General features: G+C 47.7%; 1 protein-coding gene across 2 annotated transcripts in view; it reads left to right on the forward strand.

The window, feature by feature from the left end:
• ASPDH (aspartate dehydrogenase domain containing) overlaps positions 1-15,401 on the forward strand; it is a 79,602-nt gene that overhangs the window by 45,874 nt on the left and 18,327 nt on the right. Inside the window, exon 1 of one of the 2 annotated variants that reach the window (XM_084805062.1) lies at positions 12,582-12,659. The exons of the other annotated variant lie outside the window; for it this stretch is intronic. The gene's annotated coding sequence lies outside the window, so the exon portion shown is untranslated. Of the gene's footprint in view, positions 1-12,581; positions 12,660-15,401 lie in introns of those variants that run through there. 2 annotated transcript variants of the gene reach the window in all.

A 15,401-nucleotide genomic window follows, 5' to 3' on the forward strand; every position in this document is an offset into this window, starting at 1 on the left:
TAGAACCTGCAAGTCTGCCCACCCCTGTCCTAGGATATGAGTTCTTGACATCTCTCTGATGATTCAATTCAACAGGCAAAACAGTTGTTGAAGTGAATCAGAAACACAACGGAGCACTCTTGCAAGATCTGGGTTCCCTGACCCACCTCCTTTTCACCCTGGAATAAGTGATTGTGGAAACCAGGGGTAGGTAACCCAGTGCCCTCTAGAATTTTGGGACTACAACTCCCACCATCCATGCCCATTCACCATGCTGGCTTGATGGTCACCTTGAGAGGGTTCCACTCTGAAAGGCAGCCTAGAAATAGATAGGTTAGATACATAGAGTTGTGGTCCAAAACATCTGGAGGGCACCAGGTTTCCCATCCCTGGAGTAAACAATATCTTTTGTGGGCAAAGTCCACAAATTCTTCCCTGTCCTCTTTTTCTTTTCTTTTGGGAACGAAAGCTTGACCGATTCATGCAAGACTGTCCAACAAGTCCACAGCTGGGCTGGGATTTGAACTAAAGACACCCAGCTCAAAGGCCAGTGTTCCATCTGCTTTCTGTGAGTCTGCTTTCATATATAAACCAGCTGTGAAACCACTGTGACAAAACAAGACAAAGAGAGGGGTGGGGGGCTTTCTGCTTCAAGGTAGAGGGGCTCTCTCCTATTCTCCAAGGAGAAAGAAAATAAAAGGGGGAAAGATGCAAAGATGACATGGAGCTGTGAAGGCACCTCTTGCTAGGGCAGAGATGGAGTAACTGATGCAAAAAGGAATGCAGCCAGATGTATGTCACGATCAGTACTAGTGTAGCGGTAAACCTTGAAATGCAGGCACTCAGCGTGACAGTCCTCACAGCCATGCCCCCAGTGAGACTCCAAAAATGTTATGCAGATCCACATCAACAAGCCAATTCTGGCCATTTTCATCTCCATCATGAGCAGGTCTTTTGTAAAGCGAATGGGTCTTAATTGCCATCTCAAGACCAAGCCATCTCAAAATACTTTCTACTGCAACACAGTATTGTTGCTGGGAATACCCATTCCCTGCCACCACCACCACCCGCCCAGCTACTGCGAAGATTACTGCTAACCTCAGAGGGAAGAGGGAAGCCTTAGGAGGGTGGCAGATGATTTCATCCCTGCTAATCAAAATGGTCCAGCGCTTCATCCCGGTGAGCCTTGGCTACATTACTGCTGATAATATCGAGAATAGTTCCTGGATGAGTTAGATATCCATCCCTAGAAAGGCAAGAAGCATCTCCCCTGTGCCCCCTTCACCTTCACCTTCCCAGTCATCAGTCTCCTTGTCTCCCAACAACTAGAACATAAGCTTTCATATCTATTCTGCGTGTTTATCTCCTAGGATGCTTCTACACTAGGTGTTTACTCTGGAATTGACACTCTTTGATCGCTTGCTTTATTATGGAGCATGTGTTTCACTAGTTGAGCCCTATTGCCACACCTAGGCTGAATCTACACATAGCAGTTGTACCGTTATCATAACTATTGGTACACATGACACCAATGGGCACCAATAGTTATGATAACGGTATAATAATGGTATAACTGCTATGCGTAGATTCAGCCCTAAAGATGTAAAAGCGGGGGGGGGGGGATGGGAGAAGAGAAGGAAAAAGTCAAAAAGACAATTTCTCCCATTTTTCCTAGGGATTTTTGGAAATGGATGTGTGTCCTATTTTTACTGGCGGGGGGAAGGGGGTCTGGGGTTTTTCCAAGCCTTCACATCTCTGGCCACACATCTTCACTTCAGAACACCTTCATTATTACCTTACTGGTCAGCGCTTTTTTAGCAGGATGACGCTTTTAAAAAATCGATTGTTAAATTCACACAATAATGCATTTTCATCCTCATTCTAAATGAGTGGTTAAAAGTAGAGTTGTGCACAAATGGCCTCTTGAAATTCTCCAGCCTATTTGTGGGCAGAGAAATTGAGGGGACAGTTTCACTGAATTTCTCCCAGGGGAGGAGAAATTTGCCAACAGTTTCTCACCGGTAGGGCTCACTATCACCAGGGGTTGTAGTATAGCCTTTCTTTCTTTCTTTCTTTCTTTCTTTCTTTCTTTCTTTCTTTCTTTTTCCTGAGGGTTTTTGGTTTACTGCATTGCTTCTGTAGGTGGCAATAGCATCAACTGTGTTGAGGCTTCCACTTTTTTGCGGCAGAGTTTTGAATTTCTTTTGGGTTTTGAGCTTACCTAATCACCACGGGGTGGCTTAGGGTGCTGTGTGTGTTTTCTCTCTCTATTATCCATCTTTCCATTGATCTGCAGCCTCCCAGGCTACCTGCACTTTCTTATTTAGTTATTTATTTATTTCATTTCTATACCACCCAATAGCCGAAGCTCTCTGGGCGGTTCACAAAAATTAAAACCAAAAAGCACATAGTCAAACAATATAAAATATAAAAACATTAAAACCACAATAGAACAATAGAACCAGAATAAAATGTAGCAGTGATGCAGAGATTTAAAATACAGATTTAAAACAGCAAAGCTAAAAGTCAAGAAAGCTAAAATGCTAAAATGCCTGGGAAAATAAAAAGGTCTTCACCTGGTGCTGGAAGGAATACAATGTATATGCCAGGTGCAACCTCACTAGGGAGCTCATTCCAGAGCCGGGGTGCCACAGCAGAAGAGGCCCTCTTCCTGGTAGCCACCCACCTCACTTCCTTTGGCAGGGGCTCACGGAGAAGGGCCGCTGAGGATGATCTCTGGGGCTGCCAGAGGCTGCTCGGGAAGGAGCCTGGGGAAGGAGGACCAGCCAGCAGCTGCACCGGGTGATCCTGAGCCTGAGCCTGCTTCTGCCCCCGCCCACAGGTACTTAAGGCGGGGCTGCCAGAGGCAGCGCCTCGGCGTTGCGCCAAGTGCGATGCTAAGTGCGCACTTAGCGTCGCACTTGGAGTCGCAAGATCTACCCACCTGCCTCTCCAGAGACACCAGCAGCCACAACACCAGCAGCAAATAGCAGCAGCAGCAGAGGGCAGCAGCTTTAAAGACCAGGGGAAGGGGCAAACGTGGACTATCTGCTCCTTCTTCGCTGCTGTTCTCTTTTATCTCTTTTATATTCTTTTAAACTGTTGTATATTTTATATCTTAATATTTTAATATGTGCCTGGGAGGACTATTGGACAACTCAGGGGGTGGGGGAGGTGCCACCATAACTGTGGTCACGGGCAGGGGGAGGTATGGCGTTGGGGGATTAACAGGCCAGCTGAGGAGAAGAGGGGCTAGACACCTTACAGCTGTCCCCTCTTCTGGTTCTTCCCCCAACCTGATGGTTCCTGGCAGCCTTACCAGTCTGCCCTCGGGTCTGGTGGTGCTGCTGCTGAATGCCAGGTCGGCCCAAAATAAGACCTCCCTCATCCATGATTTGATTGTGGATGAGGGGGCTGACCTGGCATGTATTACTGAGACCTGGGTGGGGGAACTGGGAGGGGTCACTCTCTCCCAGCTGTGCCCTGCTGGGTACTCAGTGCAGCACCAACACCGACTTGAGGGTCGGGGAGGGGGGGTTGCCGTGGTCTATAGGAATTCAATCTCCCTCTCCAGGCTTCCTGCTCATTCGAGTGCAGATCTTGAGTGTCTGTACCTTGTGTTGGGTACCCGGGACAGATTAGGGATTCTGTTGGTGTACCGCCCACCCCGCTGCCCATCGGACTCCCTGCCTGAGCTGACGGAGGTGGTCTCGGACTTGGTGTTGAGGACCCCTAGGATGATGGTCCTGGGGGATCTCAACTTCCATGCCGAGGCCGCTGTATCCGGGGCGGCTCAGGACTTCATGGCCGCCATGACAACCATGGGGCTGTCCCAACATGTCATCGGCCCAACGCATATAAAAGGACACACGCTTGATCTGGTTTTCTTGACTGGGCAGGAGGATGGTGATCTGAAAGTAGAGGAATTAACATCTGTCCCTTTGTCATGGTCAGATCACTTCCTGCTGAGGTTTAGACTTCTGGCGGCCTTTCCCCTCTGCAAGGGTGGGGGACCTATTAAAATGGTCCACCCCCGGAGATTAATGGATTCCGATGGATTCCAGAGGGCTCTGGGGGATTTTCCTGCTGGTATGGCTGGTGCTCCTGTCGAAGCCCAGGTCGCTCTGTGGAATGCAGAGATGACTCGGGCGGTTGACACGATCGCACACAAGCGCCCTCTCCCTCTGAGCAGAGCCCAGCCAGCTCCTTGGTATACACCTGAGCTGAGGGCAATGAAGCAAGAGGGGAGACGGCTAGAACGCAGGTGGAGGAAAACTTGTGCTGAGTCTGACCGAACACAGGTAAGAGCCCACTATCGAGCCTACTCTGTGGCGGTGAGGGTGGCAAAGAGGCAGTTCTTTTCCACCAGCATTGCATCTTCTCAGTGTCGTCCGGCGGAGCTTTTCCGAGTGGTTCGCGGCCTCTTACATTCTGGGCCAGGGAGAGAGACGGGGGAACCCTCGGTAGCACGCTGTGACGAGTTTGCGCAGCACTTTGAGGATAAAGTTGCTCAGATTCGTCATGAATTGGACACCACCATTAATGCAGTTCCATTGGTAGAGGCGTTCAGAGCACCGTCTGGTCCAGTTTTATTGGATGAGTTTCAGTTACTGAGGCCTGAGGATGCGGACAAGGTGCTTGGCCAAGTCCGATCGACCACTTGTGTGCTTGACCCTTGCCCTTCATGGCTTATTAAATCAAACAAGGAGGGGTTGTCCGGCTGGGTCCAGGAGGTTGTAAATTCCTCCTTGAGAGAGGGAGTGGTGCCTGCTGCTTTAAAAGAGGCAGTAATTAGACCACTCCTGAAAAAGCCTAACCTGGACCCAGAGGATGTTAACAATTATAGGCCAGTGGCCAACATCCCCTTCCTGGGCAAGGTGCTTGAGCGGGTGGTTGTAGGACAGCTCCAGGCACTCTTGAATGAAACAGATTATCTAGATCCATTTCAATCGGGCTTCAGGCCTGGTTTTGGAACGGAAACTGCCTTGGTCGCCCTGTGGGATGACCTCTGCCGGGAGAGGGACAGGGGGAGTGTGACCCTGTTGATTCTCCTGGACCTCTCAGCGGCTTTTGATACCATCGACCATGGTATCCTTCTGGATAGGTTGTCTGGGTTGAGAGTTGGAGGCACTGCACTACAGTGGTTCCGCTCCTACTTGGATGGCCGATTCCAGAAGGTGGTGCTGGGGGATTATTGCTCTGTGCCATGGCAATTGTGCCATGGGGTTCCACAGGGCTCTATTCTATCCCCCATGCTGTTTAACATCTACATGAAACCGCTGGGGGAGGTTATCCGGAGGTGTGGGCTGAGGTGCCATCAATATGCGGATGACACCCAGCTCTACCTCTCTTTCTCATCAAAACCAGGTGAGGCAGTGGCTGTTCTGAACCAGTGCCTGGGCACGGTAATGGACTGGATGAGTGCTAATAAACTGAAACTCAATCCAGACAAGACGGAGGTACTGTTAGTGGGTGGTTCGTCTGCCCGGCTAGGTGATATTCAACCTGTTCTGGAGGGGGTTGCACTCCCCCTAAAGGATCAGGTTCGTAGTTTGGGGGTGCTCTTGGATCCAGAACTGTCACTTGAGGCACAGGTGAACTCAGTGGCACGGAGCACTTTTGATCAGCTTAGGCTGGTATACCAACTACGCCCTTATCTGGACAGAGATAGCCTAGCTACAGATATCCATGCTCTGATAACTTCTCGTCTGGATTACTGCAATGCGTTATACGTGGGGCTGCCTTTGAAAACGGTCCGGAAACTTCAGCTGGTCCAAAATAGGGCAGCAAGATTGTCAACAGGGACTGGCCTGCGAGCTCATATTACGCCAGTACTTTTCCAGCTGCACTGGCTGCCAGTCCATTTCCGGGCCCGATTCAAAGTGCTGGTGTTAACATTCAAAGCCCTTAACGGCTTGGGGCCAGGTTACCTGAAGGATCGCCTCCTCCCATATGTGCCTGCCCGGACCTTAAGATCATCATCAGCGGCCCTTCTCCATGAGCCCCTGCCAAAGGAAGTGAGGCAGGTGGCTACTAGGAGGAGGGCTTTTTCTGTTGTGGCACCCCGGCTCTGGAATGAGCTCCCTAGTGAGGTTCGCCTGGCGCCTACATTGTACTCCTTTCGGCGCCAGGTGAAGACCTTTTTATTTTCCCAGGCATTTTAGCTTTCTAAATTTTTATCTTTGCTGTTTTAAATCTGTATTTTAAACTCCTGTACTGCTGCTAGGTTTTATTGTGGTTGTATTGTTATATTGTGGTTTTAATGTTCTATATATTTTAAATGGTTTTATTGTGTGTTGTTTGGTTTTAGTTTTTGTGAACCGCCCAGAGAGCTTCGGCTATTGGGCGGTATAGAAATGAAATAAATAAATAAATAAATAAATAAATAAAATCTTAAGGTCTAGGCAGGCACATATGGGAGGAGACAGTCCTTCAGGTAACCTGGCCTCAAGCCGTTTAGGGCTTTGAATGTTAACACCAGCACTTTGAATTGGGCCTGGAAATGGACTGGCAGCCAGTGCAGCTGGAAAAGTACTGAACTGAAAAAGCCCCATGAGAGGAATTGCCTCCTGATGTCTTCCTCCTGATGGCTTTAACTGAAGTGCGGGAAGCTGGGGAGGCGACAGGCTGCCACAGAGATTACTGTACAATGACAGACAGGACACTCCTGTGCACTCCTCAGCCACCTCATAAGTAAGGTCAGCACAAGAACCCCAAACCTAACCTAGGAGAAGTCCTCCAAAATGTCTCCTCCTTTGAATGTCTTTTCAAAAGCAATTTCTTTTCTATCAAATTGAATGAGAATGGTAAAAAAAAAAAAATGTGGGAGAAATTTTTGGCACAGCACTAGTTAAAAGATTTCTGCAAAAGCACTTCCTTGCGATTGGTAGGTTTGTTTAATTTCTTTCAAAGGAGCAGATTGCTGGGCATTGTGTGTTTCCCTGCTCCGCCATTATTCTCACCCTTTTGCAAAGAAATGAAACAAACCTCTGGTCAATTGCAGTTCTGCACTAAGGCTCCAATATTTAACATGTTTTTGTTTAATGTATCCCAAAACTAGCATGCTTGTGTGCCTTGTCCATCACCACCCACATGGCTTATTACACTCAACTCTAGTGTGGGCTTGTGTGCCATTCTTTCCCCATTCTAAAAGGTTGAAATGCTTCCCCTAAGGCTTAGTTACTGGCAATAACAGCGTCAAGCTGAAATAGGCTGGTTTTTTTTTTTTTTTTTTTTTTTAGTTTTTTTGTATTTTGGGCCCCATCCCCTTTTGCCTTCAGCTCCGCCCACCACCGGAATGCGGCCCCCTTCTCTGAAATGGAATCCAGCCCTCAGGCTGAAAGAGGTTTGACACCTGTGCTTTATCCTAATGGTGAAATCATTCTCTATGTCTGGATCCTTGTACAGCCAAAAGAAGCACCATCCACAGAAAAGAAAGGGGTATCTGCAGGCTTGGGAGAACCCCAAGGTTTGCAGAAATACAAAACAACTGTAAAGAAAGTGGGGAACCTCTTTCTGCCTGAAGGCCCAGTTCAATTTCGGAACAGCTCTTGGGGCCCACATTCTAGTGCTGGGCAGGGCTGAAGGCAAAGGGGGCGGGGCCAGAGATACCCCCCAAAAACACAAAACCTCAGCCTATTATAGGATGGGAACATCGGAAGCTGGCTTATACTGAGTCAGACCCTTGATCCATCTAGACTATTATTGTCAATGCTGACCGGTAGCATCTCTCCAGGGTTTTAGGAAGGATTCTTTCCTAGCTCTTCCTGGAGATGCTGGGGACTGAAGCTGGGGCCTTCTGCATGCAAAGCAGGTGCTCTCCCACTGGGCTATGGCCCCTCCCGAAGAGTAAAGCTCTTACTGCCAGCAGCTAAGCCTTAGGAGAGGCATTTCAACCTTTTAGAAAGGGGAAAGCAGTGCACGGCACCCAGGAAACCACCAAATGATCAGTGACTGGAGGGAAGGGGGTGGGGGAAGGGAGGGTGTGCCATTTGAGGGCCAGAATGTGACCACAGAAGGTTGAGGTCGGCCCCTGGGCCTGTGGTTCCCCGCCTCTGATGTATGCAATGTGGTAAAAAACATGAATGGGCAGGTATTAGTCCCTGGCTGTAGTTTATAGCCTGCATCTATGTATACCCTGCATCTGTATTGCCTAGTTAGAGAGAAACTGGCGGCGGGGGTTGTTGGGGAAGGGTAGACCTTTGCCTTAGTGCAGGAAGTCAAATTCAGCAGCCCCTGCCGTCCCTTCGAAATCCTGCAGTTCTAACATTTGGAGCAAAGTGACCGCTCTGGTAAGCACAGCAGCACCTTCAGAAACTCCATCTGTTTGTTGTTTTCTGCCTGTTTAAGCTGATGAGATCACAGTTTCACAAGGCCAAGATGAGACAATTAACATCTTTGAAGCAGCCACAGCTGGGCAAGGGGAGCCTAGATCTCTGAGCAGCACCTGTTTGTCTAGTGGCCTGCCCTCTAGCAGTGCTGGGGGAATACTGGGCAACATCTGGAGACAGTTTGGGCATGGACTGTAGCTGAAGGGAGGTTGGAACTCCCCCTGGTGGCAGGAGGATCAAAAAACAGTGGAGACAGCCAGGCAGAAACAACCCAGAGACAGAGACATCAATGCAGTTGCATCAGTGTGATGAGAAAAGAAGGGGAGAGAATTAGGCTATGTACACTCAGACATTTCAAAGATAGGAAATCATGGAATTTTACAGTTGAGAGGTTCCTCAGAGGTCATTTAGTCTGACCCTGTGGTTCATGCAGGGGTCTTGCAGCTACATAGCATCTCTGCGATATGACCATCCAATCTCTACTTAAATACCCCCAGATAGAGCTGTAAAGGCCTGGGGAAAACCAGGGGAAATGGCAGGGAGACAGGTTTCTCCCTGGTTTTCCCCTAAGGATTTTTGGAAAAAGTGAGAAAAAAATGTTTTCCACTAGAATGTTTCCGGTTATCCCCCTCATTTTTTCTGTTTTTCCTATACCTCCAGCAGAGGGGTGCCTATCTGTGAAAAGAAATGGCTATATATTCATCATTATCATGGATTTATGTATATGCTACTTTTCCACGGTAAAACCATGCTCAAAAGTGGCTAACAGCAACATCAGAAAATGTACACAATCACATATAATGTTTCAAGTTCATTGTTTAAGAACTAGAGGTCATAACAAAATTTAAATAGTCATACAGATAGGATCATCAAAACATCTCACATTAATTAAAATACACTAAAATTAAACCATCCAATAATAACTTCTACTGAAGCCAAACAAAGAAGAACTACAACAACAACAACAAATCCAACAACAGCAAAATTGCTCTAACAGAGGCCAAAAAGGATGGGGTTGCAGGTTGGATGGATTTGGCTTCGACAGATAGGAGGACATGAAAACAGGAATGTGCTTGTTGCGCCCCATTTCTCATGTCAAGGATACTCCCCTCCCCCTCTGTACATAACACACTGACAAATGCTGTTCTTCACCCACTGTCTGCCACATCCATCTACTCCGCAGCAATCTGGTCCTGAACTGTTTGAAAAGCCAAGAAGAGGCTGGTGGTTCTTTGGATGAAGATACACTTGCAAAACATAAACTGCCCTACGCAATGTGACAGCAACAGTTCTAAAATAAACCCAACAGCTGCAGTGAGTCAAGGGGCAGACTGCACACAGCACGGCACCCCAGCATTCATGCGCAATGGTTGACCTGCATGCGCACGAGAGACGAGGTGCCTCCACTTGCTTCCCTGCTCCATCACTTAACGTCTGGACCACCCTTTCCCAACCTGGTCCCCTCCAGAGAGTCTGGACAACCAATCCCATCATCCCCCACCAGCCAAAGGTTGGGGCAGTCTTAAAGCTCAACTTTGTTTGATTGGCTGCCATTCTGCGGGGATTCGGACAGAGGTTTCTTTGCATCTCTGCCTGGAGATGCCAGGGATTGAAACTGGAACTTTTTGCATGCAACCCGTGCGCTCTCTTACCACTGAGCTCTGGCACTCTCCTAAGTGCTGCTGTCAGCACTTTCCTTGAGAAGCATGTCTCTCAGGGCCAAATCACACCTGATATCAAATGTGTCTTTGGATTTAATGTGCAGTTTTGTAAAAAGCAAATACCAGCAGGCAGGGTGTGTGTGTGTGTGTGTGTGTCCTAAGAATGATCATGATCTTGGATAGAGAATTTAACCCTTTCTTCCCCTACTGTGGTTGTGGGGAAAATCCCGCCTCTGGCACCAATAAAGGATTCTTCCCTCCCCTGCCCCCAAGCCAGTTTGGTGTACTGTTGGACTGGGACACGGGAGATCCAGGTTCTAGTCCCCACTCAGCCATGGAAGCTCACTGGGTGACTTTGGGCCAGTCACTGACTCTCAGCCTAACCTACCTCACAGGGTTGTTGTTGTGAGGATAAAATGGAGAGGAGGAGGATCATGTAAGCTGCCTTGGATTCCTTGCAAGCGGGAAAAAGAAGGGATATACATGTAATGAATGAATGAATGAATAAAATCCTTTACCACAGGGATAAACAACCTGTAGCCCTCTAGATGTGGTTGGACTCCAACTCCCATCATGTCTGTTTGCCTGATAGGAGTCAGGGTCCAACCACATCTGGAGGGCCACAGATTGCTTCCACTTCCCTCACACTGGAGAGCCAGTGTGGTGTAGTGGCTAGAGTGTTGGACTGGGAGTCGAGAGATCCGGTTTCTGGTCCCCGCTCAGCCATGGAAGCTCACTGGGTGACTTTGGGCCAGTCACTGACTCTCAGCCCAACTTACCTCACAGGGTTGTTGTTGTGAGGATAAAATGGAGAGGAGGAGGGCCATATAAACTGCCTTGGGTTGGGTGACTTGCAAGAGGAAAAAAGGAAATAATAACAATAACAATAATAATAATATACAACAAAGCAATTACAAGTTCCAGAAGAGGGATTTCCTTTAGGACTGCAGCTGGGGGAGGAAAGGGTTACATTCTCCTTCCATGACTACAGTGATCCTGATAATTATCAGACTGATCATTTTCAGTGCTGCCTCTCCTCCCTTGTTCCCCATGGAAGCTGCTTGCATTTTTCTTCAGGTTAATTCATCACAAAGATGCCTTTCCAATCACTTCCGATTTTGCCCTCCAGTTTCAAAGGCATGGAGCTCCTCCTGGAGTGATCCCTGCTAGCCAAAGGGAAAAGTTGGCTTCCTTTGACATCAACCGGTGTCCATGTACCACAATTTCAGCTGTTCACCCTAGACAGACACCTTGTTAATTTGTCCACAAATTCCTTCAAGCAAAAGCTCAATCCCGGCTAGCCTCACAATCCCGTCTCGAGTCCCGCCCTCATTTCGGGGGCATATTTTTCAGTACGCTGCATCCAATTTATCGGCCGTCTACACAGTCGCTGGTGCAATTGTGCAAATTCAGCATTTATTAAGGGGAACAAAAAAAGAACTTCCAAATACCCAAGCTTGCAACTGCAGCAGGAAGATGAAGGCTGCAAGAAGTGGGAACGCAGCAAGGTTTGTACCGGGATAGGGAGAGAGGACAAGAGTCGTGAAATTAAAAGCCGCAAAAGTGCCAACCAGGATACTTTCTGAGGCTGTGAAACTTTGCCCCGATGGGAAGGCATTGACGCCATCCATGAGCAATGGAATGAAATGAAAGTAAGGTATTTATTATGAAAGTTACTGGTGGATTCCAGTGCATTACTTGAGATAAGAAAATGTTATTCTTTGGTGATGGTAGTTGTGATTATTTATTTATTTATTTATTTACAGCATTTGTATACCACTGCACATCTAGGCAGATTCTGAAGCAGTGAATGATAAAAGATACAAAATAGGATAAAAGAATAAAACACCATGTTAAAATAATTACTATTTTTAAAAAGAAACAGAATTTGTTTAAGATGTTTTCAGGAGGCACCGGAAACAGTACAATGTTGGTGCCTGCCTGACTTCCCAAGGCAGAGAGTTCCATAGGAAGGGGGCCACCACACTGAAGACTCTGCTTTGGGTGGACTTTAATCAGGCTATATGTGCATGTGGAACCACCAGGAGCATGCCCTCTGATGATCTCAGTGACTGGGGAGGTTGGTAAGGGAGAAAGCACTCTCTTAGGTATCCTGGTCCCAAGTTATTTAGGGCTTTGTATACTAGTACTATGCAATGAATATGAACTTGAGCACGCTCCGGGAGAGAGTGCAGGACAGGAAGGCCTGACGTGCTATGGTCCATGGGGTCACGAAGAGTCGGACACGACTGAACGACTGAACAACAACAACAACAACAACATACTAGTACTAAAACCTTAAACCTGGCCTGGTAGCAAATAGCAGGGCCAATGGTCAGGCATGGTTGGAGCTGTAGTCCAAAATATCGGGGGCAGGGGGAGGTTGGCAGCCTTCTGACATGGAAGTTCTCCCTGCGATGATTAATCTGGGAGGCTACATTCACACATTCAAGTCATTGCTTGATGCCACAGCCAAGATCAAAGCCACTCAGCTGAGTTTAGGAGGGACATCCACTAGCATCTGCTTGCCAGTAGCCCGTTCCCTGTAGGGTTACAGGCCCAGCTTGGGCTAATCATTAACACCTCCCAAAGACGGATCGACCAAAGGGCACCCAGACCAGTAACTCGTCTGCTTCTTGCTGGGAACCTGCAGCTGTCGAGAGCTGGAGAATAAGTGCAGCAGACCCCGGTGAGTCTGCTCAAAAAGTGGAGGGGTTGGGTCTACAGCTGCCTTCCCCAACCTGGTGCCCTCCAGTTGAGCTGGACTCCAACTCACATAATCCCTGGGCAGCATAGAAGGCAGGGGATTATGGGAGTGGAGTCCCCCATATCTGGAGGGCACCAGGTTGGAGAAGACTGGTCTACAGTCAGTGCTGGCTCCAGGTTTTGGAGTGCCCTTGGGCAAGGCCCCCTCAATGGATGCCCTCCCCCAGTGAGGCTACGTTCTCATCGCCATTGTCACCAGCTGCTCTTGCTCCCTGTCCTCTTTCTCACCAATGCTGCTGCTGGCTTGCTTGACAGGCAGACAGCCAGGGAGCAAGGAGGCCGTGGCATCTGCTGCTGCCCCTTCCCACCACCTACATTCTCTGGGCCAGAGCAAGAGGCAGGTGAACAAGCAGGTTTCAGTGGTGAAAAGGAGGAGCAACTCCAGTGGGCTCTTGTCCATGCACCACTGCTGCGGTGTGGGCCCTCTGCAGGCGCCTCACCGTGCCGGCCCTTGACACCAGCCCTGTCTACAGTGACAGGGTGGGAGGAGAGACTGGAGTCTGGGAGATGGGATGTATGTTAAGGATACCTACTTAACTAAACTCAAGGAAAAGAAGGTCCTGCAACAAAATGTTGCAGTGTGGAGTATTTCCTTTACAGGATTCAAGCCACTCCATGCCATTTCCCCCTCCCTTCCCAGCAGACAATCAACATTCCATGGCCATTGAGCATGTTCAGGCCTCATTGGGCTGTTTTTCCATCTCCCCCACTCCCTTAGGCTTTGAAGGGCCTTTGTTTGAAGGGCTGCCGGTGGACTGTCCTCTATTTGAAGGTGTCCTCTGTTGGATGGGCTGGCCAGTCCAGGTTTAATGTCAAAGGACTATGAGAAGGGGAGGGCAGAGGCCTTGAAGTTGCTCATCAAGAGTTAGCAGCCTGGACAGCAGACTGAGCAGCCACACAGGTCAGCTGATCACAGTCTTCTCCTCTATGGTCAGATGTCTTGTATTTCTATTTAAATAATAGTAATTTCTAAATCTGCATCTATGCATATAAATTTGGATATGCAAATGTTAGGCAGATTGGTATCCTCTTTTGTCCTCTTTTTTCCTGATGTATTTCCTCTTTGGGGGGACACCCTCTTTTTTTGATGCCAGCCTAAATGGCACTCACCACCTGAACATTGGAAACAGAGAGAGAGCAATAGGATGCAAAAGGTTGTATCCAACAGTGTCATTTTGCCTGCAGAAAAGTTATCACTGACAACGGGGACGTTGCTAGGCACTTAAAAAATTCAGGGCCCTGGGCCATAGGACACAAATCTGCAAAAAAATTCATATAGGCTAATTTATATCTTTTAATATACATTTAGTAATAATTACTAGGATGTCTTTAAATTTCACAGATGGCAAAACCAGCCAATTAATTTCCCACCCAAATTGCACCAAATCAGTAATTAATTTGCACCCATTCCCCCCACCCCGCCCCACATCAACCTAAATCAGTAGTTCCTCTTCAATTACAATTAATTTGCAATGGCTGTGAACAGATGTGAAAAAGTGCACAACAAATGTCCAAAAAAGACTGACGGTAAAATTTTATCATGAACCCTTTCTCTCTCACACACCCACACCCACACATATACACAGGTAAAATAAGCTTAGGGGGGGAAAGTTTCCACTAGCACCAGTGGAAGGTTTTTTTCCTTCTTCTTAAGCTTAATTGCCATACAGAGGGAATTGGGGGTGGGTTGCAGCATGGATACTGAGGGCTCTCAGAAAAAGACCCAGGGCCCTGGTAAATAGATTTGGGGCCTAAGCTCTGGTTGGCTGATCAAATTCCCCCTTCCCCTCTCATAGGGATGTATGGTTTGTGTAAAATCCATTCTGTCTGTGTTTGCTGGGCTGTCAGGCACCTTTCATTCCATCGTCCACCCGTCGATGGAATTGAATTTTTAAAGTTTCCAAATTTGCACAAATTTCCATGTGCAAAAATGTGCAAATCCCCCCCAAATGCACATTTTTGCACTTTAGCCTATGGGGGAAATGCGCATTTTCACCCCATGAGGGAAATTATATTTGGGGGGGGGAGCATATTTTTCTGTGACAACATTTGCACAAAATTCCCAAAGCTTATAAAAACAGTCTGCAAGTCCGTGGAATCTGCCCAACTGGGCAAAAGCCAGTCTGCTGTGGAATTCGCGGTCAGATTCATAAAAATCCAAACTCATTTGGTTCCATTGTGGATTTCTCTGACATCCCTACCCTTACACTCCCTCCCTATTCTCCCCCCAAATGTGCTCCACAGGGTCCTTTAACTAGGATGGCCACTTAAGAATTAACACCGCCCCCCCAGGAAATGCAGCACTAAAGAATAGTATGACTACTGACATAAAATGTACATATGCTAATGTATATGTATAGATGCAAAATTATTATTTAAAAAGAATTACAGTACATCTCTCCATAGTGTAGAAGACTGTGGCCAGGTGACCTGTGTGCCTGTCTGTTCAGTCTGCTTTTTTATTTATTTCTATACCACACAGTAGCTAAAGGTAACTCTGGATGGGAAACCATTCTTATAATTCATTGCCATTATAACACTCTTGGTCTGGACAGCCCTTCAAAGAGAAGATGCCTTCAAATAGAGGACACTCGTCTAGCAGCTTGTCAAATAGAGGACTGTAAAAGAGGACACATGGCCACCCTATGCCTCCAACCCACTGGAG

Source organism: Heloderma suspectum, chromosome 6 (assembly GCF_057233095.1).
Source record: "Heloderma suspectum isolate Gila_16-S chromosome 6, 16-S_ref, whole genome shotgun sequence".
Classification (NCBI taxonomy): domain Eukaryota; kingdom Metazoa; phylum Chordata; class Lepidosauria; order Squamata; family Helodermatidae; genus Heloderma; species Heloderma suspectum.